Source organism: Neofelis nebulosa, chromosome 5, assembly GCF_028018385.1.
Source record: "Neofelis nebulosa isolate mNeoNeb1 chromosome 5, mNeoNeb1.pri, whole genome shotgun sequence".
Classification (NCBI taxonomy): Eukaryota; Metazoa; Chordata; class Mammalia; order Carnivora; family Felidae; genus Neofelis; species Neofelis nebulosa.
The window spans coordinates 43,153,132-43,175,993 of NC_080786.1; the positions used below are offsets into that span (position 1 = coordinate 43,153,132).

Consider the following 22,862-nt stretch of genomic DNA (forward strand, 5'->3'; position numbering starts at 1 on the left):
TTAGATTCAGCCAATTGGGAGCACCCAGAGGGGATGGGAAAAGGAAAGTAAAGTCATGATATTCATTCCTGAGGGTCAACTCCCTCTACCCGAGATCACGGCACCTACTGGGTGCCCTCTCTGTAGGTAATAGACACCTACTGTTACAGGCTACACGGTCAGGTGTGGTTTCTTGATATCATTCTCACACCTTTGTAAGAGGTTCCTTTACAACTAATTCCCCTCCAACTATCCATTTTCTCGTTTGGATCCAAACTACTGCATGAAAGGAATAAAAAGAAGGAGTAACATATAAAGCATTGGACATATCAAATAATGTGTGGTCTCCTCATCTCTCCCTCACCTCTATTCCTGCCTCATTTTCCAAAATCATGTTTAATGGCAATGCATAAGCATACAAACTTTCTTGTCAAAGCACTGTGACATTCTTCTTACTAAAATGTTGTTTAAAAATACATATCACTTAACTTTAGCACTAAATGATCACATATGCATCATGTCATATGTTACATTTGCAGAGCACATGAAGTGGTTTTTCTTAGGTCCTTTGTGATAATCCTTATCTCCTTAAAATGTAGAAATGCTCAAGAGAAACATTTGATATGCTACGGCCTAACTGAACATATTCTTACTGAAGATGCTGATATTCTTTCTATATGTGTCCAATAATTCTCTAATTAGTTTAAAAACTGATTGATAGCATACAGTTGGACCAGTCTACTGAGAAAGGACATTATCTTCTCCCTAACTTTGAAAATTATATTTCAAAAACCTTCACATATGAATGAGCTCATGATTGAGTACAATTTTCAAAAAAAAAAAAATTCAAAACATGACTCTCATATAAATATAAAATGAACACATATCAAAGATTTAATTAATTAAACAATTAATGAAAGAACCAGTAAGATGGAAAACTGGTTCAAAGGAGATTTTGATAAAGAGAAACAAATAATGACAAAGACACTCTCTCCTTAATCTGATCCCCATCAAGCCCCTCTCAGACCTCTAGGACTTGACCTTGGGCTTTAGTATTCTTTGTGAACAGGCCTGTATCACCCATTGCAGGAAGAATTTTGCCAAGTCAGTTTAGAAGGAGCTGCTACCCTCAATATTTGATCACCCACAAAACCTGATCAAATTCCATACCTTCTTACCCCTATAATATCTGATCTCCCCTAGCCTGTTTTCAGCAGAAAACCTCCCCACTAGTTTTGATACCTCCTCTTGGTAATTTTCTATCCACTGACACCCCCACCCTGTTCTTTGGCTGTAAATCCCCTCTTTTCCTTATGTTCAGAATTGAGCCCAATCTCTGTCTCCCCTATTGCAAAGTGCCATTGCACCAGTACTCTGAATAAAATCTTCCTTACTGTTTTTTAACAAGTGTCAGAATGATATTTCAAAATAGTCAAAGGAATGCTAAAATGGATTTGCTAATAAGATACAAAACTGCGTAAAATCTTATAGAGAAATAAAACTATAACATTTAGCACCATCTTTTCTCCTAGCTAGAAACACACAAGTTAACATGCAAATGGAAAATAGTAAAAAATGATGAAGTAGCAAATGCATAAGTCAATACAGGTGTATTCTCCTTTAAAATTTTTTTAATGTTTATTTATTTTTGAGAGAGAAAGAGAGAGAGATTGAGAGGATGTGATCGGGGGAGGGGCAGAGGAGAGAGAGAGAGAGACACAGAATCCAAAGATGAGCTGTTAGCACAGAGCCTGACGTGGGGCTCGAACTCACAGGCCACGAGATCATGACCTGAGCCCAAATCATACCCTTAACCGACTGAGCCACCCAGGTGTCCCAGGTGTATTCTCCTTTAACATTAAATAATTCTCAGATGAGTCCACTAAACAATGCCATTGAAAAGTCATTCAGTCATCCTCTATTTGTAAGTTTTATAAGTTTTGGACAACTTTCTTTATGGGACATGAAGTTGAGCTAGATGAGGTCATTAGTAAGCCTATATGCCATTCTCCAAATTTTTCATTTACTGAAATCAAAATGAAGGCAAAATCCTACAGAAGTATATCATAGCGAAATCTCCATTGATATTTTATTAAAAATAAAGAAGTGACTTTCTGTAACTTAGGATTCCTTGTGGTCTTCGACTTCTCTCTCTTTCTCAGGTCAGAATGAGCCATGTAAGTGAAGTTCATGAGATTCCTCCTCTTTTAAATAATTTTCATCAGCTTCTTTTATATATACTTTTATAGGTAACTAAATTATCAGAGCATAGAGCTGTTTTTCTATCTGTGCTGATGCTGCAACTCTCCTCACATGTGGAAAACTAAATTTTTAAACAGTTTATTCCACTAGATGCAGACTTTAAAACTACCATTTGCTTCTAGAAAGGGTTTTAAGGTTCCTTCTAACTGAGACTATTCCACAAAGTTTCCAAATATTTTCCTCTTTGGAGTATTTTTGAACACTTTTTAACATTATAGGACAAATTAGTTTATAAATAACAGAATTTTTCCTCAAAAAGAAAGGTAGTAAAACTTAAGAGAATGTAAATAACAAAACTTATAAGGGTGAAAAATAAGGATAAATATAGCTATAATAATGCTTAACCATATGCCAGAACAGTTAGGCCCATTACATACCATAATAGTTTGTCTTCGCAACCTATGGCTTCATGAGGTAAATAGCAGCAAACCCAAACTCACACAGCTAACGAGTATGTATCAGGATGTGAATTACTATCCAACACTTTCCACCTCACAAGGCTGCCTTCTTAAGAAAGAATATATTCTCTATTTTTGTGACTGTCACACATCTGCCTTTATAGTGAGCAGCAGGTGGGACACTTCCAGCAATAGTAAAAAAATTAATTTACTTAAAGCAGGGATCAGTGAAGCCACCTGACTGGAACCCTTGGGCGCTCGTAACATAGATGCTGCCCCAGAGCAGCAGGAAGAGGACTCCAAAGCCAAGGAAGAACAAGGCCACCAAGGAGATGAGGAGCTCTTTGTAGATACCCCAAGTGTACTGGGTGGAGGTAGCCTAAGAAACGAAGAACCAGGAGTTAAAGAACATACCAGTAGCCAACAGCACCATGGTCAGATCGGGAAGACAGCTGGATTAACTGGCGGGTGTATCTCCTCATGGTCTCTGTCTCCATTTTGCCAGGTACAGGGTAATCCACTGCTCCGCCACTGGAATAACACATCGGCAGGATAGAGTCTACGTTTTATAGCTGCAAATTACAGTGGCACTAAAACAAAACAACCCATCAATTTAATCAATTTATGAATATCCATTGATGCTCAAGCATAACGCCTTCTCTGCCTTGTTGATTCTGGAAATAATTTCTTCCTAGAGATAAAATCAAAATATGCTATGCTATTTCCTCAACATTAGAAAGAAAACTGAACACACTTTTCCATATCTTTCTTTTTAAAGATGAAACGCTTCATGAATTTGCATGTCATTCTTGCACAGGGGCCAAGCTGATAATTTTCTATTATTCCAATTTTGGTAAATGTGCTATCAAACAAACACCATATCTTCTTGATTTTTTAACCAATACTTCATTAAAAATGTGAATGTAACAAAAAGAACAAACTTAAAACACTCTGCCTTGCAAAAAGGAAGCTCTTTGTTTCTTCTAAAATTTTGATGTCAAATCTAAAATGTTTTTGCTTTCCTGCAAAAGCATGCTTTTTCTCAGTTTTCACCTGCTGTGAGAATTATTCCTACATTATAATTAGTTCAGATAAATGAATGGCAAGATTGCTCTTCAGATTTTACTTTTTAAAGCTCATTTACATGATGGTCTATGATGACATGGTTATTAACAGTTTTTGGGCAATTAATTAAGGTAGTTGGTAGAGTTGTTAGCACAAAATGAAACTAAGAGGTTGTTTTAGTAAATCCTTCTGCTCAGGAGACATGATAGTGGCCATTAATCCACACTAACTAAATGAATAGTGCTGTTCTTTCTCTCACCCTCCTCTCTTTGGTAGGCACTGTATTATTTAGCAGATCTTTTTTACATTTAAAGTGTGAAGTCTTGGTATCCTTCAAACTACTGTCACATCCTTCTTCCCTCTTCTCCCCAAGCTATGAGGCATTGAGTCTGTACTGGCTGTTTTCTCTTTCTCAAGGAACTCTTTCTTTCATCTCGTTACAGGCTCCACCAGACAGAAGCATAGTACAGTCAAAACCCCAGTGGTAGTTTATGAGAAAAAAGGAATGCCTTTCTGAGGCTCAAGATTTCTCCACTTCCTTATACAGTCTCCTCCTCTTTTCCAGATATTCATCTAGGATTTTCCAGCATCAGTTCGTATTTCCTCTCTGGGACCCAGCTCGTGGCTGTTAGGGGGGCCTGAGTCTAGTAGTACTGTACAATATGTGTTAATGGAAGTGACAGATGGACTTTCCAGGTGAGCCAGTACAAGGCCAGTGCTCAGCTTTTCATTCTCTCCTCTTGCCTGCCATAGCACTCCTGGAAAAGCCACAAGTCTGCTGCGGTACCACAAGTATCACAAACAAGGACATTTGTCCGAAAGCGTCACCAGACTCACAGAGGGCTTTGCCTTAGTTAGAAATAAAAGTTGCTGTGTTAAGCCACTAAGATTATTTAACATTATAGTACAATTAGTTTAATACTAATGCCCCTTGAAAAGAACTTGAAGCAGGAAACCCTGAGACTGGTGCCTTCTTGGCTTATTTATTCAGGAGATCCTTACCTACTTGTGTTTCTAACTCACAACACCGTGCAATGCGCCTTCAAAGATTCATTGCAATTCAGATAAATGGCAACAAATTTGTTTCAGCTTTATTGAGGAATAATTGACAAAATTGTAAGATATTTATTGTTTTTAATTTTTTAAAACATTTATTTATTTTTGAGAGACAGAGCATGAGTGGGGGAGAAGCAGAGAGAGAAGGAGACACAGAATCTGAAGCACGCTCCAGACTCTGAGCTGTCAGCACAGAGCCCAATGCAGGGCAAGAACCCATGAACCGTGAGATCATGACCTGAGCCGAAGTCAGACGCGTAACCAACTGAGCCACCCAGGTGCCCCAAAAGTTGTTTAAGATATTTAAAGTGCACTGTTTAAATTTCAGGGGCACCTGGGTGGCTCAGCATTAAGAGTCCCCACTTGAGCTCAGGTCATGATTGCACGGATTGTGAGTTTGATCCCCATGTCAGGTTCTGTGCTGGCAGCTCAGAGCCTGGAGCCTGCTTCAGATTCTGTCTCCTTACTTCTCTGCCACTCCCCCAATTGTGCTTTGTCTTTCTCTTTCAAAAAAGAATAAACATTCAACAAAATTTTAAATTTCAACAAAAACTTATACATAGCAAATTTGAAGTACAGAAAAACATATTATTTTAAAAACAGATTGTAGTGGGATGCCTGGGTGGTTCAGTCCAATGAGTATCCAACTCTTGATTTCAGTTCAGGTCATGATCCCACGGTGGTGGGATCAAACTCTGTGTTGGGCTCCATGCTGAGCATGGAGCCTGCTTGGGATTCTCTCTCTCACTCTCTCTACCCCTGCTCTCTGTCTCTCTCTCTCTAAATATTTTTTTAAAAAATTTTAAAAAGTAAATAGGCTGTAGTTTTACCTGGCTGTACCAATAGAGCAGAAGAAATTTCTTTTAAAGAAACAACAGCTTTTGTTTGAAAATAAACAACTTCAGGGCCCCTTTTGTTATGAATGCCAAGTTCCCACCCCCAAACTCTCTCACACACAAACACACACCCAAACAGACAGCATTTGGATGGAAGATGTCTAAATTACTCTAGTTAAAGTAATTCAACTTCGAATGTCCCTTCAATAGAACCCTGGATTGGGGAAACAACCCTGGATACCCTGGATTGGTTACAGGAAGGGAGTTTGTGACAGAGACATAAGTTCAGTGAGAAGACTGCAGGAGACAGTCTGGGTGGAGACAAGGAATGAGGAATATTAGAAGGGTAGGTTCATCTACAAGGGCTCTGTTTACATTGTTGCCTATTCTCTACCAGAGTATGATCCCCTCAGTGGTCCACAAACTTTCAGACTCTGTTTGTATTAAAACATTGGATATAGCTTTTAAAACCCTAATATCCATTGAAAGTTTCCATGATGTACATGCTTTTGTTGGTAGTGGACGGTTATTGTTTGCCCTGTCCAGGCTCTGTTTTCTGAGAGATATGCAAGCTAGAATACCTTGGATGAATTTTTAGATTGCGTATGAATAATAAACAAAGAGGCACTGAAGACTACAGCCACTCTGAACCTCTTAACCTTCCCATTCCACCTCTCCAGAGGTTTATGAATGAATAATTTTTAATTAATTACTCAATCAGTGAACGTTCCAAGAATCAGTTCTAATTTTCTTCCACTAAAAAAAAAGAACAGCAAAGGGAAGAAAAGAAAAAGGAAGAAAGAAAGAAACCTGTTACCACTACAGGTAAACTGATGCAGTGTCAGGAAATACGAAGGACCAAGAGAGGAGAAAATGGGCTTAAAACAGGTTTGGGAAAATGATTACGATTGAATTCCTCCTTGTCCTCTCTAAGTCCGTGTGTCACATGACTACAGAATCTCAGACAGCTCAAAATTAAACCACTGATATTAAGCTGCACACCTTTCTTCTCGTGTAGGAGTTAGTCATCCATGTATCTTTAATTCTCTTTTAACATCTTCAATGGACTTTTTGTCAGAGGCAACACAGGAAAAAACAGACAGAAGGAAAGAAAAAAAATCTTAGAAAGAACATAGTGTGGTTAGAAATTTTTGTCTTGTAGTGGGCATGACCTAAGTAACATACAGTGTAAATCAGCCAAGCATTTGTGGCCTGAAAATTTTATAGAATTTCAAGGTCTCTTCCCGGAAAGTTGAGGTTTGGACAGTTCAGCTACATCTCGGTAACCTCTTGTACTGTAGTTGGGCTGTGCTGCATAAACAGCCGCTTATTGTTATATTTAAGATATTCTCTAAATATTTTCAATTGACAACTGACCTGTGATATTTCATAAAATCAAGTATACTTTGAAAATATTTCACATTAATATTTACTTTCAGCTGCATTATCTTCAAATATCAATAGTAAATAAAAGCATCAATACTTTATAAAAGGGTAATCTGCACAATAAGAATCCTTTCTTTTACAATAAAATTCTCAGATATATAGAAAAAAGTCTGCCTTATACTGTCCGATACTACCTCCCAAACCAGATCAGTTCATAAAATCCTTCTCTTTTTATCAGTATTTCTATTCAAATATACACACAAACTAAATGAATTTAGTTTACATGAAAATTGTTTTAAATCATGAATTATTGACACAATATACTTGTACTTTATGTGAGATGTTTTCACTAGAGAAAAAATATTTATGGTTATACTATGCAAAAATTGATTTTTTTCTCAATTCCCAGTCACGTTTTACTCTTCTAAATTTCATCACTTTAATATTTGGCATTTCTGTGGCCTAAAAAGACTAGAAGCATTTAAGATTTAATGAAGAGCTATTTACCTCTTAAATCTTCTTCCCTTGAGTAATGAAATAATTACCCTCCCATAATCATGGAAACGTGAAACTTGAATCTCAAATTGAGCTGTTGTGAGAAGGGTTAGTGATGCTGCATAGGTGATCACCATGGTAACATTGGAAATGGCACCGATGTCAAGCCAAGAGCACGGTATTTCTATTCCCACAAGAGCCCGACCAGGGACTGGAGATGAACTCTTGCATGGTCTCAGGAAAATGACTGAAAGCTAACATTTGCTGGGTTTCCCACTGGAGTATACACATCACCATTTTATATCATTCTCAGAGGAAGATGATTTTAAAATACAACAACGTATTCTCAATAGTTTTAATTAAAATTGCTTTGTAATGTTATATCATTATGGTACGTGTGTGTGTGTGTGTGTGTGTGTGTGTGTGTGTGTGTATGGTGTCTGTGTGTATGAACTTGCTGTACATTCAAACGAAGCCTAGCCCTAAGGAAGAACATGAAGATGTTAGGAAGGGAATTCACTAAAGCTTTATTCACATAATGGAGATAATTAAATAATTAGACATTCTTTAAAATACCAGAACAAGTTAACTCATTTTTAGCAGGATGGATTAGGAAGGTGTTTTATAAATCCTAAGGAGAATATGATTTACTTGGAACTGAAGAGGAATCATTGTGTCACTTTGGCCCTGGTGTGTGTATGTGTGCACTTTGTGTGTGTAAAACACATCTTATTTTAATCTCAGGGAATACAGGAAACACTGAATTGGACTGAATAAAGACAAGTCAATGCTAATTAAAAACTAATATAAAATATGTATATAACATTTAGCATCATAATTTTCAAGTATATATAGTAACTTAAATTGGGATTACTTACAGTTCTTTGAAGAGAAAGAGCTCATACAATAAGTACATAATTACTATTTGTAATTAGCATACTAAATATTTGTACACAACTATGTGCTGGTAAAGTGCTTCAAAACAGTTTGTTCAACTAAGTAAATAAACATTGCCCTTATAATCTTGCTTATGTTTTCTTTACTATTATTAAATAAATATTTTAATAATGTATAATTTATGCATTTATAATGTAATAACATATGTAAATGTAGAACAACGTACAACAAATACAATAATACATATTTACCACAGCCATTGAAAAGGTAAACTTCAGCCCATCTCACCAATTCATTGATTCATACAATCAGTCAACAAATCATTGTTAAGAGCCTACCATGATGCACTGTGCTACATGTTGCAGATATAAAAAAAAAAGTGAAAATAAGCACAGTAGTCTTGGAGTTTAAAGGTCCACTGGTGAAAGCAATAATCAAATATTTACACAAATAAATGTTAAAATCACAATTGTTGCAAGTTTTTATCAAGTAAAAGTACATGGTGGTCCACAAACTCCTATAGGAGAGAGATGTGACTCCTGAGAAGAGATCAGAACAAACTTCCCTAAGGAAGTGAAGCTGAGATGGAACGTACATACAGGAACGTGCTATGATCCTCCATATTCTAGAGTAAAATTTCTGACCCCTACGGTAATGGTATTAATTCACGTGTCTTTCTACTAGTGAGTCTGAACATTTTCCTATAGGCTTTTTTAATGAGCTGAATGTCACAAATTACTGTGTTATCTTTCTGACAACATCTTCATTCATCTACCTGGGCCAGTACTTCTTTTGCAGACTTAGTAGAAAGGTGTAAAGAACACTGCCTCATGAAATTCAACGCTTGCTGATTATTCCACAGATGTGTGTTATTTACCTACAGCTGTGGATTGAATTGTGTGCCTTCACAACAGATATGTTGAATTCCTAACCCCCAATACCTCATAACGTGCCCTTAATAGGAAATTGGGGCATTGCAGGTATACTAAGGTAAGAAGACATCATACTTGTGTGCAATCCAACCTGTATCCCTTGTAAAGACAAAACAACACACAAGGAGAACATCATGTGATGAGGAAGGTGGAGATTGGAGTTATGCAGCTGCAAACCAAGGAATGACAAAGATTTGTTGGCAAACTACTAGAAGCTGGGAAGAGGCAAAGAAGGATGTCCTATTAGCTCTCAGAGGGAGTTCAGCCTTGACAATACCTTGATTTTGGACTTCTTTTCTCTAGAACTGTGAAACAATACATTTCTGTGGTTTTAAGCTGCCCAGTTTGTGGTACTTCATTACAAGAACCCTAAAGAACTAATACCACCAGGCACTATTCTATGCACTTACTAAATTGACTGACATTACAAGGATTGTGATGGCATAAAAAGTATGCTACTGGGACACCTAAGTGGCTCAATAAGTTGAGTGTCCAACTTCGGTTCAGGTCATGATCTCATGGTTCGTGAGTTCAAGCCCCATAGCTGGCTGTCTGCTGTCAGCAGGAGCCTGCTTTAGATCTTCTGTCCTCCTCTCTCTCTGCCCCTCCCCCACTGCTTCTCTCCCTTCCCCACACTCAAAAATAAACTTAAAAAAAAAGTATACTCCTTACCTCACAAGGGCTTCCAATAGATATGAATTTATTTACTTGAGGATAATGAAGAACATATTACTTTTTTATGTTTATTTTTTAAGAGAGAGACAGAGAGAGAGAGAGAGACAGAGAGAGAGAGAGAGAGAGAGAGAGAGAGAGAGAGAGAGAGCAAGCAGGGGAAGGCCAGAGAGAGAGGGAGACACAGAATCTGATCTGTCAGCACAGAGCCTGACCCAGGGCTTGAACCCACAGACCTTGAACCCACAGAACCCTTGAACCCACAGACCTCAGATCATGACCTGAGCCAAAGTCAGACACTTAACCAACTGAGTCACCCAGATGCCCAAGAACATATTACTTTTTGATTAATATGTGGTAGAAATCACAAATAGTTGTATAATATAACAAATGAGGAGATACTTGAATTTAAAGGGAGTACAGAGACTCTATGGGGCACACATCTTCAAATCTTCTCATGTAAACGAGAATTGATGTCCCAAACAGAACTTAGTCTCTCTCATGAGAGATGAACAGAATTAAAGCAGAATTTCTGATCGCATCAACACCAAAAAAATATCATGTACAATTAAAGGCATCCATACACACATAGATAGAGGTTTAGTCAATTACAAATTCCCCTGCTTCTAGAGATTGAGGTCAAACACTCTAGGTTGTATGAATAATGGTGTAGTAATTTAATTGCTAATTCCTTTGTAACATATATTAAAATAATAGACTATAATGGAATGGTATGGGAGTAGACATAATAAAATGCAGTAATTTATAATGTAAATAAAGGCAGTGAGTGGCATACACAATGGGCCAAATTCTGCTCTTGGGGCAACACACAAGCGTCTTATTAACTTTAGAATTAGCTGTGTTCACTCATATGAATAAGATGATTCTCAAAAGCAGTCTTTTTTTCCTCCTTGAACTATCTGATGGAGATTTATATTTTATATAAATCATATGAAATGTGTGTATATATATATATATGTTTATATTTATATAAATTTTGTCCTAGTCATGTTTGAAATTAGTGAGTTAGTTCATATCCATTAGCTTCATTTTTTTTCATTGGCTTTTGTGATAGATGCAAAAAAATATGACCACAAATCCCTCTTCTCTCTCTATGCATACCCTTTGCAATGTGGCTTTATAGCTTTTCCCATCAAAAAGTGAAGACTTTTGGAGTGTTTGGGTGGCTCAGTCAGTTAAGCGTTCGACTTCAGCTCAGGTCATGATATCATGGTTGGTGAGATTGGGTCTACATGGGGCTCTGTGCTGACAGCTAGAAGCCTGGATCCTGCTTCAGATTCTGTCTCCCTCTCTCTGTCCCTCCTTGCTCATACACTGTGTGTGTGTGTGTGTCTCTCTCTCTCTCTAAATAATAAAGAAACACTAAAAAAATTTTTTTAAGTGAAGACTTTTTTTTCACCTCTTGCATCTGAGCTTGGCCTTATAACTTGCTCTGGTCAATGGAATGTTAGAGACACATGAATAGTGTTTGCTTATTGAAGATTGCCCTTTTTGCTGTGAGGAAACCTTCTGCCACCATACGAATAAGCCTAGACTAGCCTACTGAAGGTTGGGAGACCATTTGTAGAGAAAATCCCCAGCATCCTAGCCATTCCTGTTGAGGAACTAGATCATCCAGACCCAAGCTGGGACCCTAAAAATGCCTAGCCAACCCACAATAGTACGAGAAACAATTTTTATTTTTTAGCTGCTTAGTATTGGGGTTGGTTATACAGCAAAAGCTAACATACATGCTCTAAAAATCACTAGTTGTGATACTATCAGAATGCCTACTATGTATATATGCATGTGTCCTAAGCACTTTGCAGATATTAACCCATTTAATACAACAACTCTGTGAAGTAGCAGTTGTATTATTATAATAACCCCCATTTTGCAGATATGGAGACTGAGGTTGTACAGGTAGTAAGTAGAGGAGCCAAGATGCAAATCCAACCAGTTTTGTCTCAGAGTCCATCCTGTTAACTACCCTTAATGTATAGCTTATATAGCAATTAACAAAATAAGAAGTACAAATCTCTAATGAAATTTTGGAATGCTATACCTTCACTACCAACTAAATAAATGTATGATGAAATAAGATACTTTTTCATTTTAACATTTGGCATAGTTATTCTATAACAATAATATCTAGAGTTTGAATAACTTCCTTGAAAAATGAATTACCACACACTATTCTTGGGAAATTATTTCATGTAATAATTCACTTCTGGAGATATACATGTCTTGGAAATAACTGAAATACAAGAATGCTCCTTAAAATATCATTCAGAATAGAAATTGGAAACAATCTAAATTTCTAACAATGGGTGAATTACTAAGTAAATCTTGGCACAGGGAATATAATGCAATTATGAGAATGTTGGATATGCAATGCTTTTAGTAAGGAGAGGAAATACTTAAGGGATAATGGCAAGTAGAAAAAATAGAATGTGGAATTATATATTTATTAACATTAAACCATGAAAATATACAGAGAAGAAAGGCAGGAAGGATGTTAAAATATTAACAGGTTTACCTCTAGATGTAAGATTAGGGATGACTTTTTAAAATCCTTAATTCTATTTTGTTGTTATTTCTCAAATATGGAGATCCTTTTGTTTCCTTTGTACGATACAGCTCTGCAGTTCCAGAAGGTATTAGAACTTTCCTATCTAATAGAGCAGGATGGAGATCAAGGAAGAGGCTATAGTAACTCCTTGCTGACCCAGGAATTTTGCTGTGAACTTGGGCAGGTTAACATGACTGAGCCCTGAACTGGTTGGATTAGTAAAATGCAAACCCAGAGCCAGGCCTTTTCTCTCCAGCTTGCTACTCTGCTTAAAGACGGAAAATAGATGCTTCAACCCCCTGGTCCTGGGTCTCAGACAGCCCATGGCTCCAGGCTCTGTTACAGGGAGAAGCAGCCCCTAATTACCTGAATCTCATTCCTTATGCCAGATGTTCCCAGAAATAGGTAATAAATAAATGAATTAATGCTTCAAAAAGGAGGGAACCCCTTCTGAGGGGTAAAACATGTGAGGAAGTCATCTATTCCCCATGACTGCTCTTTAGTCTGAGGACTGTAATATATGGAAGAACTGAGCACCATGAACTCCTTTAACCTAGGAATGGGGTCCTTTGCATGCTCTGCATGCTATAATTGGGGTTAAGCAGCTGAGATCTTTCTCCACCTTAACCCTAAAACCATATGACTAATTTCACTCATTATTAACCAATTCTCTAGAACCCTTTGAGGAATGCTTTGTAATTTCTTTCCTATTTAGAGAAGTACTTCTTCCTCGAGGATACAGCTCTGGTAACTTTCTTGGGGTTCCTCTCAATTAGATACTACAACTCTAAAACCTTGAGGAACATTCATGTAGTCTCATGACTTATCTTCAACAGAACCACAGCAGGGCGAACCAGAGTGTGTCACTGAAGGCCCAGTCAACAATCAGATCTGGTACACGCCTTGCACCCCAGGTGTGGAAAGGCATTCCAAACCCAGCTGATTACTGACCTCTCCCCTTTCCTGCTTTCCCTGGATATCCCAAGCCAGGCAGGCTTGAGGCCTCTGGTGAACCAGGAGCTTCCCTAATCTGGGATTCGAGGGCCAAGTTCTTGCTGGGCACAAAGGAACTGGAGCCAGAAAACTTACTGGACTTGGACAAGGGGAAAACTGGTATGTCTACTCAATGTCTAAGTCAGTTTAGTCAATTTCATTTGGATTCTAGAGACAGGAGATGTATTAAGAAAGGCTCTACTTATAAACTTAGGAGGCTATCAGGGGCATGCTCACTAACTAGAGTTATCCCAGGTAGGAGCTGCTCAAGGTTACGTTACTAAGGCCCACACATGTCTCTAGCCTCCAGGGACTCTGGCCTGTATGGAGACTTAGACTCCTTGAAAGAGAAGGTTCAGAGCAGAGGCCGTCTCCGCAAGTACAGCAGCTCTGCCTTTCCTTCAGCACTGGGAGTAAGCCAACAGGCCAACGGCACCTGCTCCCAATGTCATTCTGGTTTCTGAAGCCACTGTCTTAAAGAGGCAGGTCCTCCTCCTGTACAGAGAGGAGCCCTTGTCACCTGCCTTGGTCATGTCTCATCGTCTTGGTACTCTTCAATGATACATAGCTGCTAATGTCGTAATACATCATTAGAATGCATTTTCTCGATAGATTATAAGCTCTCCCAGGAGAATGTGAGCTCTTTTGCTTTATTTATTTTCAGTTTATTTATTTATTTTTTGAGGCAGAGAGAGAGAGCATGCATGCATGTAAGCAGGGGAGGGGCAGAGAGAGGGAGAGAGAAAATCCCAAGCAGGCATCAGCACAGAGCCCCACATGGGGCTCAATCCCATTAACCATAAGATCATGACCTGAGCTGAAATCAGGAGTCAGATGTTTAACCAACTGAGTCACCCCTCTCTTTTGCTTTAAAATTAACTATATGAGGACAAAGACTTTATCTGTTTTATTTATTGTTTTATTCTCAATGCCTAGGACAGTATCTGCTATATTAGAGTACCCAACAAATATTTATGAAATGAATGATTAAAAGAAACTATTTTTCTTTTTCTTTCCTTCTTTTCTTTTTTCTTTTCTTTTTTTTTTTTTCTAGAGAGGGAGAGCAAGCAGGGAAGGGGCAGAGAGAGTGGGAGAGTGAGAATCTTAAGCAGGCTCCACACTCAGCGCCGAGCCCAATGCAGGGTTCAATCTCACAACTGTGAGGCCATGACCTGAGCTGAAGTCAAGAGTCAGGTGTTTAATCATCTGGGCCACTCAGGTGCCCCAAAACTATTTTTCAAAAGGAAGTTACTTGGAGTGATATCAACAGACAGGCCATATATTTACTTTAAAAATGTAGACATAAGATTTAATAAAATTGTAGAAATGTATTCTGAATGACAACTACAGTGACTCTGCAATAAAACAAATATTCTTTATAAAATTAGGATGTTAGCGCATAAGTAAAATAACATGTTTAAGCAAAATTTTTAGGATATTCAACAGTGGCTAATGTAATTGGCAGTTCAATTATTAAAAATTGGAGACTGTTATGTTCTTAGAGAATTTTATTAAGTCTGGCAACTTCTATGGTTGTGGACAGAAGGTGCACTTCTCCCTATGCATCAAAGTAGCAAGGATGGGTGGTGCTCTTTAGGCAAGTGTCTCGTTGGTCACCAGGTTGTGTCCTCTTGGCTCTCACTGTCATACTGCAGGCCAACATTAACACAGGGCCTGCATCCCCACTAGGATTGTCAGAAATACCTTGTGGCGTCATAAACCATCATCTGGTAGAACATCTGGTGCTGTTTGCAGCCTACAGAAATATACAGATGTGGTGGCCAGCAACTCACGTCGCAATTGCTTCAATTATTTAACCACATATGGATAGAGTGTCGCGTGCTGGTTTTCAGAATGCATTACTTGAACACCTATGTGCATATAAAGAGAGTTGCTTCATGCATGCTGCCATAACCACTGAAGCATATCCCTCTTAGTCACAGAGGAAAAGATATTATCATGTGTTATACTCATCTGATTAGTAGTACATGTCAATTACATTGGTGTTTTGCCTGAAAGTCGGGATGAAATTTTATGCTTGCTGTGGAGTGGCAGACATATTTTCCCTTGGGTGACCACAGGAAGAGTGCCAAGAAGTGCATTTTGATTAGTTTGCTGTATTCATGGACTTGCTTTCTGAGGCTTTCATTTTTTTTTAAGTGAATTGGTATGGAGGAATCTTGCAAAAACCTAGATTTTTTTAGGAAGTTCATTTGCTAATTCCACGAGGAGTGATGGCAGGTGTTGGAATATGTAAAATTACCCCTGATTTTGTGTATAAAAAAATTTTTGATAAGTACTAATATTTCTATGCTTGGCAATGTTCATCTTCAAAGACTTCATTTCTAGTTTACCTTTAATTTAGGACAAAGATGAGGACATTCATCTAAGGAGATTGACAGAGGAGAGAAAGTGAATTGAAGGCAATTAATAATATGTCAACCGATGAGTGCAAACTTCACACAAAACAATGATAAGTTAGTTTGCCAAAAGCAAGCTTTCTTAAACTCTCTCTAAAAATGATAGGTTGAAACTAGTTGTCCATTCATTCGCTAGACATTTATTAAATAAGCATTACATGCAAAGTACTGATTCCAAGATAAGAGAACACAAAAAGCATAGAATTGTGTGGGACACAAAAAGAAAATACGTTAGTTTTGACAGCTACAGCAAAAGCCCACTTATCCCATAAAATTTAGCCCTGTGGTTACTTGTTTATTTGAAACTTATTAATTAAAAAAGTCATAGATACACCTTTATTTACCAATCTTTTAATTTAGAACCAAGGTCTTTCTTCTGAGTTAAATCTGGTGATCAGACTAATGTTTTCTTTAACAGCTTTAAAGTAAATACTTAAAAATGCTTGTAAAGAAATCTGAGCAAGGAATCCTTTTAGATTTTTCTAATCCTGTACCCTCCCCTCAACAAAACAATCTTGTCTTCAATATCTCTTATTCAAAAAAACAAACAAAAAACCCCACAAAGACCTTTTAGTGATTCTGTTTATGAAATCTTTCCAGGGCATTCTAATTAGTTTTCATAGAAACAACAAGTTTTTTTGATATAATGCTTCATTTATATAATGTTTAGTTATATTTTGCAATTATTCTAAGAGCATAACAGACATATACAGGCTGGAAACATACATATAGGACTCACATTCAATTAGTAGGGGCAGAAATGCAGGGACATCTTGAGAATAACATTAAAATGCAGAGGCATTGGTTAATAAGTTTTTATGGGGAATAGAGAACATTGAACTAGACTGCCAATTTGCTAGGATATTCTCCAAGAAAATCAAACATCAGATACAGTAGAACAATGTTTCTTTTGGGATCTTTGTCCATAGGACAGAATAATTTTTATATTGGTAAAAGCCAGGGATAATTTGAAAATATCTTCAGTATTTCTATAAAAGCTCTAGAATAAAATCAATACTGAAACAAATGTGTATAAAACTTTGTCAGACAGCTACAAGACACAAAATCGTATCTTCCAAAAAATGGGAATATTGGCATGTTCAGAGATCCTGCCGACACAAAAGCAAGATGCAAATTACAAGGTAATTTTACACTGGTAGAACACTGTTTCTTTTTAGAGAATAAAACATATCCTCTATGGCAAGTAAGTCTCATGATTGGAGAATATTTCTATCGCAAAAAGAAATTTGGTTACCGACTGAATAATTCAATGTATATTTACTAGACTATGAATCTTCCTCGCCATATTGGAATCTTAACAGTCAGGATTCTGTTTCCTTCCTCTTTATATTTCCAGCACATAGGACACTGACTCGCATATAGAAGACCTTCAAATAAAATGTGAGGGTGAATGTACTAAAGCGCATTACCAGGATATCAGAGCAAAGTTGTTCACCACGCATTCAAATGCCATTACTCCCTTATCCTCATTTTAAGGAAGGTCACAAGAGATATTTGTCACATGACCATAAATAGCTGATTGACTTGACCAAGTTTCTAGGAAGAAATTAAACAGGTATAAATCAACGACAGACCTCTGTTTATGACATCCATAGAGTTTGGTGGTTCTCTGACTGAAATCTTTTTAGATTTAAATACTATACCTTTTAAAACAAATAAGGCACAGCTATTTGGTTTACCTATAATTACAACTTTCATTTATCCTTCAGGAATATGGGGACATGTTTCTCCATTATTTTAGAATTTTACCCAACACCTGGTTCACTTTCTTAAATTCACCGAGATGAAATGATCGATATTGATGCCTCCTGTTATAGAGGGGCCTGTCTTTATTCAGTTTAAGACCTCTCCAGTTTGGGGAAGTGGAGGGCAAACTTGACATTATTTCATCTTTGGGAACTATGGTTTCATAGTGGAGAGATTTTGGACGCTTTCCTGGTTTGGTATCAGAGCAAGATTTCATCTTAATGGGGATCACTGTTTAAATCTTCTGGTTACCCAGTTAAGCAATTTGGTTATCTGAATACACTCAGTTGAATATATTTAAACATTTTCAACTTCAACTCAGATGGTCATGTTCTCTTCATGGACTTTCCATGTTAGATGAACAGATATGCTAGATGTAGAATGACCCTCAATTAATATACCCTTTTTATCACTCAAGGACTGGTCAGAAAAACAGAAATGGCTCTAAATCTTATAAAGAAGTACTCTAACATGAAAGATTGTTAAGGTAGGCTGAAAATCAACCCAGAGATTAGTAGTACCAAAAAGTCAGTACAAGTACTAAGACTGGGGGACAAAAGGAGGAAATCCAGAATCCAGAAGCAGACTAATGAATGAGTGTGCATTCTGGAAGTAGGAGACCCTCCCTGCTAGATGACAGAACAAGGGAGATAGAAGCTTTCCAATAGGATCTACAGGCAGAGAGAAAAATTAGTCCTTTTAGGAACAGCAAAAGAAGGACTTCTCTCACCCTCCCATGGTCAGGACTATCTTGTAAGTCTTGGACCCTCGGAAGGAGTAAAGGGCCTTGGAAATAAATTTCAGTGTGATAAAGAAATGAAAGAAAGGGCAGGTAAGAAATTGTCAGACGGGCATCTGGGTGGCTCAGTTCACTAAACATCCCAGTTTGGCTCAAGTCATGATCTCATGGTTCCTGAGTTTGAGCCTCACCTCAGGCTCTGTGCTGACAGCTCAGAGCCTGGACCCTGCTTCAGATTCTGTGTCTCCCTCTCTCTTTGCCCATCACCTACTCTTACTCTGTTCCTCTCTCTCAAAAATAAAAACATTAAAAAAATTAAAAAATAAACTGGCAGAATTTTAGTGGTTTCCAAATAAGATGCAGTCCAAAGTATATAAAATTGATTATTGGTTTGCAGGAAGAAAATATGAAACATTCTTTTATTACTCATTTTTATCTAAGATAAGAAAGAAATCAAACCTTATTATTATTTAAGAGTTGAATTGATCTTGACATTGTCGCTTAGTTTCTACGTCAGATGGGTATGTGTCCTTTATGTAATGTGATAAATGAGTGTGAAGCAAACAGAATACCCAGGGTAGGTTGACGTGCGGTGGGGGGCCTTATTCTTTGTCTGTTTTTAACATACTGCACAATTCTACAAGGGTTTTGCCTGAGTATCTGGATTTATGAGTTGCAGTTACTAATTTTGACTATACTTACCCACATACAGTGGATACTGAATTAAAAAGATTGACAATAATTCTAATAATGTGAACACAGGTAAATAATAGGAAATAGAGCTAATGAAAGCCTACAGCAACCATTTTATGAGGTAAACCATAACAAGTTAATCAGAATGGACCAAAAAAAATTGGCCCCAAATTTCAAAATTATATAAAAGGCTATTTGAAATATAAATTCACTTAAATTATTCATAAAAATTAATTTTTCCTTAGGTTCATATCTTACCTTTCAAATTAGCAAATTTTGGTATTGTAGAGATAGATCTTAACCCTTATATATTTTGCTTAACAAAAATTCTAATCTCTCTTTTAAGAATTTTGTTTCTAATACATATATTAATATATACTAGATATATATATTCTCTATATATTCTATAGATAGATAGATAGATAGATGACAGATATAGAGATATTTTGGTACTGGCTAATAAGTCCTGGTTAGAGTGAGATATTATGAACTATATTTAATAGTATTTGTGAAAAGAGTTTTTTTTCTTATAATAAAGTTTATTTACCCAGAAATGTTCATTTTCTTTTTAAACTTTATTTATTTATTTTGAGACAGAGAGAGAAAGAGAGAGAGAGAAGGACAGAGAGAGAGGGAGAGAATCCCAAGTAGGCTCCATACTATCAGCATGGAGCTCAGAGCCCCCAAAATTTTATTTTTAAACAGTGCTAAAATTTAACAGCTTATGATAAAATTGCAAACTAAGATTTATTTCAAGGTATTTAATTTAAAAGAAAACTCATATTTCATGGCTCTTAGGTGGCTCAGTAAGTTAAGTCTCTGACTCTGGCTCAGGTCATGATCTCGCGGTTGGTGAGCTCAAGCCCCACATCGGCTGTGCTGATAGCTTAGAGCCTGGAGCCTGCTTAGGATTCTGTATCTCCCTCTCTCTCTGCCCCTTGCCCACTCACTCTCTCTCTCTCTCTCTCCCTCTCTCTCTCAAAACTAAATAAACATAAAAAAAAGAAAAGAAAACCCATATTTTAGAACAACTTAGACTAAAAATCTGTTATTAACGTAAACAACCAGACCCACCTTTCCAATTGGGACTCAATTTTCAGATTTACACTGTATTGTGTCCTATATCCCACCAATTTTTTTCTCTATTCTCTTAAATGCTTTTAATGTCTTTCTATAAGGATTGATGTTATTTATAAGGATGACATTTTATAAGGATTGATGAGTATTTCTGTACACACTGGACTCCCAAGTGTGGACCACTTCCTGTGGACTGTAACATCAATCTTCCAGCCAAATTAACTAGCACTGTAAAACTTCATTGGTTCTTGGGTCAATGTCAAAAATTGAGAAGAGTCTGAGGTGCTATTACACTTGTCCCCTAAAAAATTAGCCTGTAAAAGTTTTATGGAAGTTAGCAGAAGACATGAGACTCCTGGCTCAAAGAAAAAGGATTTTATTACTTAAGGTGCAGCACACAAGCATAAGCTTCATGTTTGAATCAGTACCCCCTTCCGCCCCAAGTGCCACTGGGACAAGGATGAATAGTCCAAGGAGAGGGTGCATATTCAGTGGTTCTGTATGTCTGCTTGGGAAACCCCAGTCTTTTATAATGGACTATGAGCAAAATTGCTTGACCTTTGGCCTGGAGGTAGATATTACCTTTATTATACTGGATAGCAACAAACTTGCTCTCTGCTCCAGAAAGAAACACTATCTCTATCTTCCAAGGTGATTCACTATACAAACATCCTTGAAAAGATAGTCTTGGACAAAAGATAGCCAGTGCCTGTGCTCATACAATGTGCAGAAACATGGGAGATCCAAAGAGAATGGTCTATCTCCCAACATTCAAGTAGCCCAGATATATAAATTCATATTTGGGGGGGGGGAGGGAATGGAAAGAGTGAGAGCAAAACTGTTATTAGATTGATTCCTTGTCTCTCTTTTTGCTCAAAGGATTCTTAAAATTCAAATTCTTAAAGTGAAGTATTATTAATCATATTTAGTGATAGCAGTCCATGCAGCTAATTGAAAGATAAGTATAAATATATATGTTAGGGATGTATTAATTGGAAAGAAGACCCTTACTAGTAAAAGTTTAAGACTTATAAAAGTTTGCATATTGCTATTATTGTAACCAACTATTAGGCTGCAAAACAATTCAGAAGAAAATGGCCAAGGCCTCCATCAAGGAGAAGGACAGTAAAAGAGGGAACCTAGGCTGTGGAATCAAGTAGATCTGGGTCGCATTCCCAGTTCTCTGAAACAAAGGCAGGCAAACGAATTTCTGTATGTCTCAGTTACACTTAACTTCTGAAAAATATAACAATTTTTTTAAAAAATAAAAGATACCTCCTACTGCTGTTAAAATAAGGTAGAAAATTAGTATTTTTAAGAGTACAACAAAATTGCAATTGTAGACAGAAAAAAATTATTAGAAAAAGATTAGTTGCCATTTTAATCTTAATTTTATATGAATATCGATTTAATTAAACTAAAAGAGAACAGAGGTTATACACTCTGTTATGTCTGTGATTTTTTTTAAGTTTTTTTAAATTTATTTTGAGAGAGAGAGAGTATGTGCGTGTGCCAGTGGGGGAGGGGCAGAGAGAGAGAGAGAGAGAGACAGAGAGACAGAGAGAGAGACAGAATCTCAAGCAGGCTCCATACTGTCTGCACAGCGACCAATGCAGGGCTTGAACCCATGAACCATGTGATCATGACCTGAGTCTAAATCAAGAGTCAGATGCTCAACCTACTGAACCTCATGTCTGTGATTTCTAAAAGTAGAAAAAGGGAAATTCTGAAAGTGGCAAAGGGGAAATACAAATTTCATAGAATAGAATAGTAAAAGGATATTTCAGTTAAAAGTATGCTTCATGACTAAATGTGAATATAAACCAAAAACTTAGTGAATATTTCATGAACTTCCAAGCTATCAAAAATGTAATTTATAAAAGACTGAGCAAAAAAAATCATAGTTTCCACTTTTGCTGTAAGATAGTTGCTTTAGGAAAGACTGATGGATTGTTTTCTTTTGCCTTGTCTCTCCCACTCTCCTCCCAAAACATTAGAATTGCCATGGCACTTTTTTCCATCCTTAATTTCTAGTTTCTGATTGTCAGTCTCATATGCCCGCTGCTTGTGACATCCCAAATCTCTTCCCATGGAGATAGTGGCTTGTGATGTCTTAATTAAATGCACTGAGGTTTGAACATTTCAAGAATAAATGATCATTCTAGGAGCCCATCTAAATACAAGTGAAAATAAAACATATTGTGCATAAATGAATAAATTATATACAAAGTAAATTATAGACAAAAATGAGAGATAACATGTAAAGGATGGATAATACCATCACTTTTCTGAGAGCTCGCGTTATTGCAACTACATTTATTTAACATTTCATATGAACAAGAATAAATGCATTAAATGTTACTTTGTTACCTGTGGCTCCAATGAATTCCACTTATATATTCTTAATTTGCTAATGTTCTAGGGGCTGGGTTTTGGAAACATCAGTTATTTAGATTTCTTTTGAAAAATCTGTACAGAAATATGTTTCTTTTGCAATAGGAGCTACAAAAAGTATTACATTAAGATTTTGTCAATTACTTTAGTGAAATTCATCTCTTATCTTTTAGATCATTTTTTAAGCTTTGCATTTATATTTTAAATATACTAGTTACACCAGAAAGTA

The 22,862-nt window shown here is 36.9% G+C and overlaps 1 non-coding gene and 1 pseudogene across 1 annotated transcript; both read right to left on the reverse strand.

Annotated features, from left to right (window-relative positions):
- Window positions 1–2,847: 2,847 nt before the first annotated feature.
- LOC131513098 (transmembrane protein 258-like) overlaps window positions 2,848–22,862 on the reverse strand; it is a 264,845-nt pseudogene continuing 244,830 nt past the window's right edge.
- LOC131513280 (U6 spliceosomal RNA) lies at window positions 3,412–3,516 on the reverse strand. Its single transcript, XR_009262507.1, has one exon. It is a non-coding gene; the product is annotated as a U6 spliceosomal RNA (small nuclear RNA).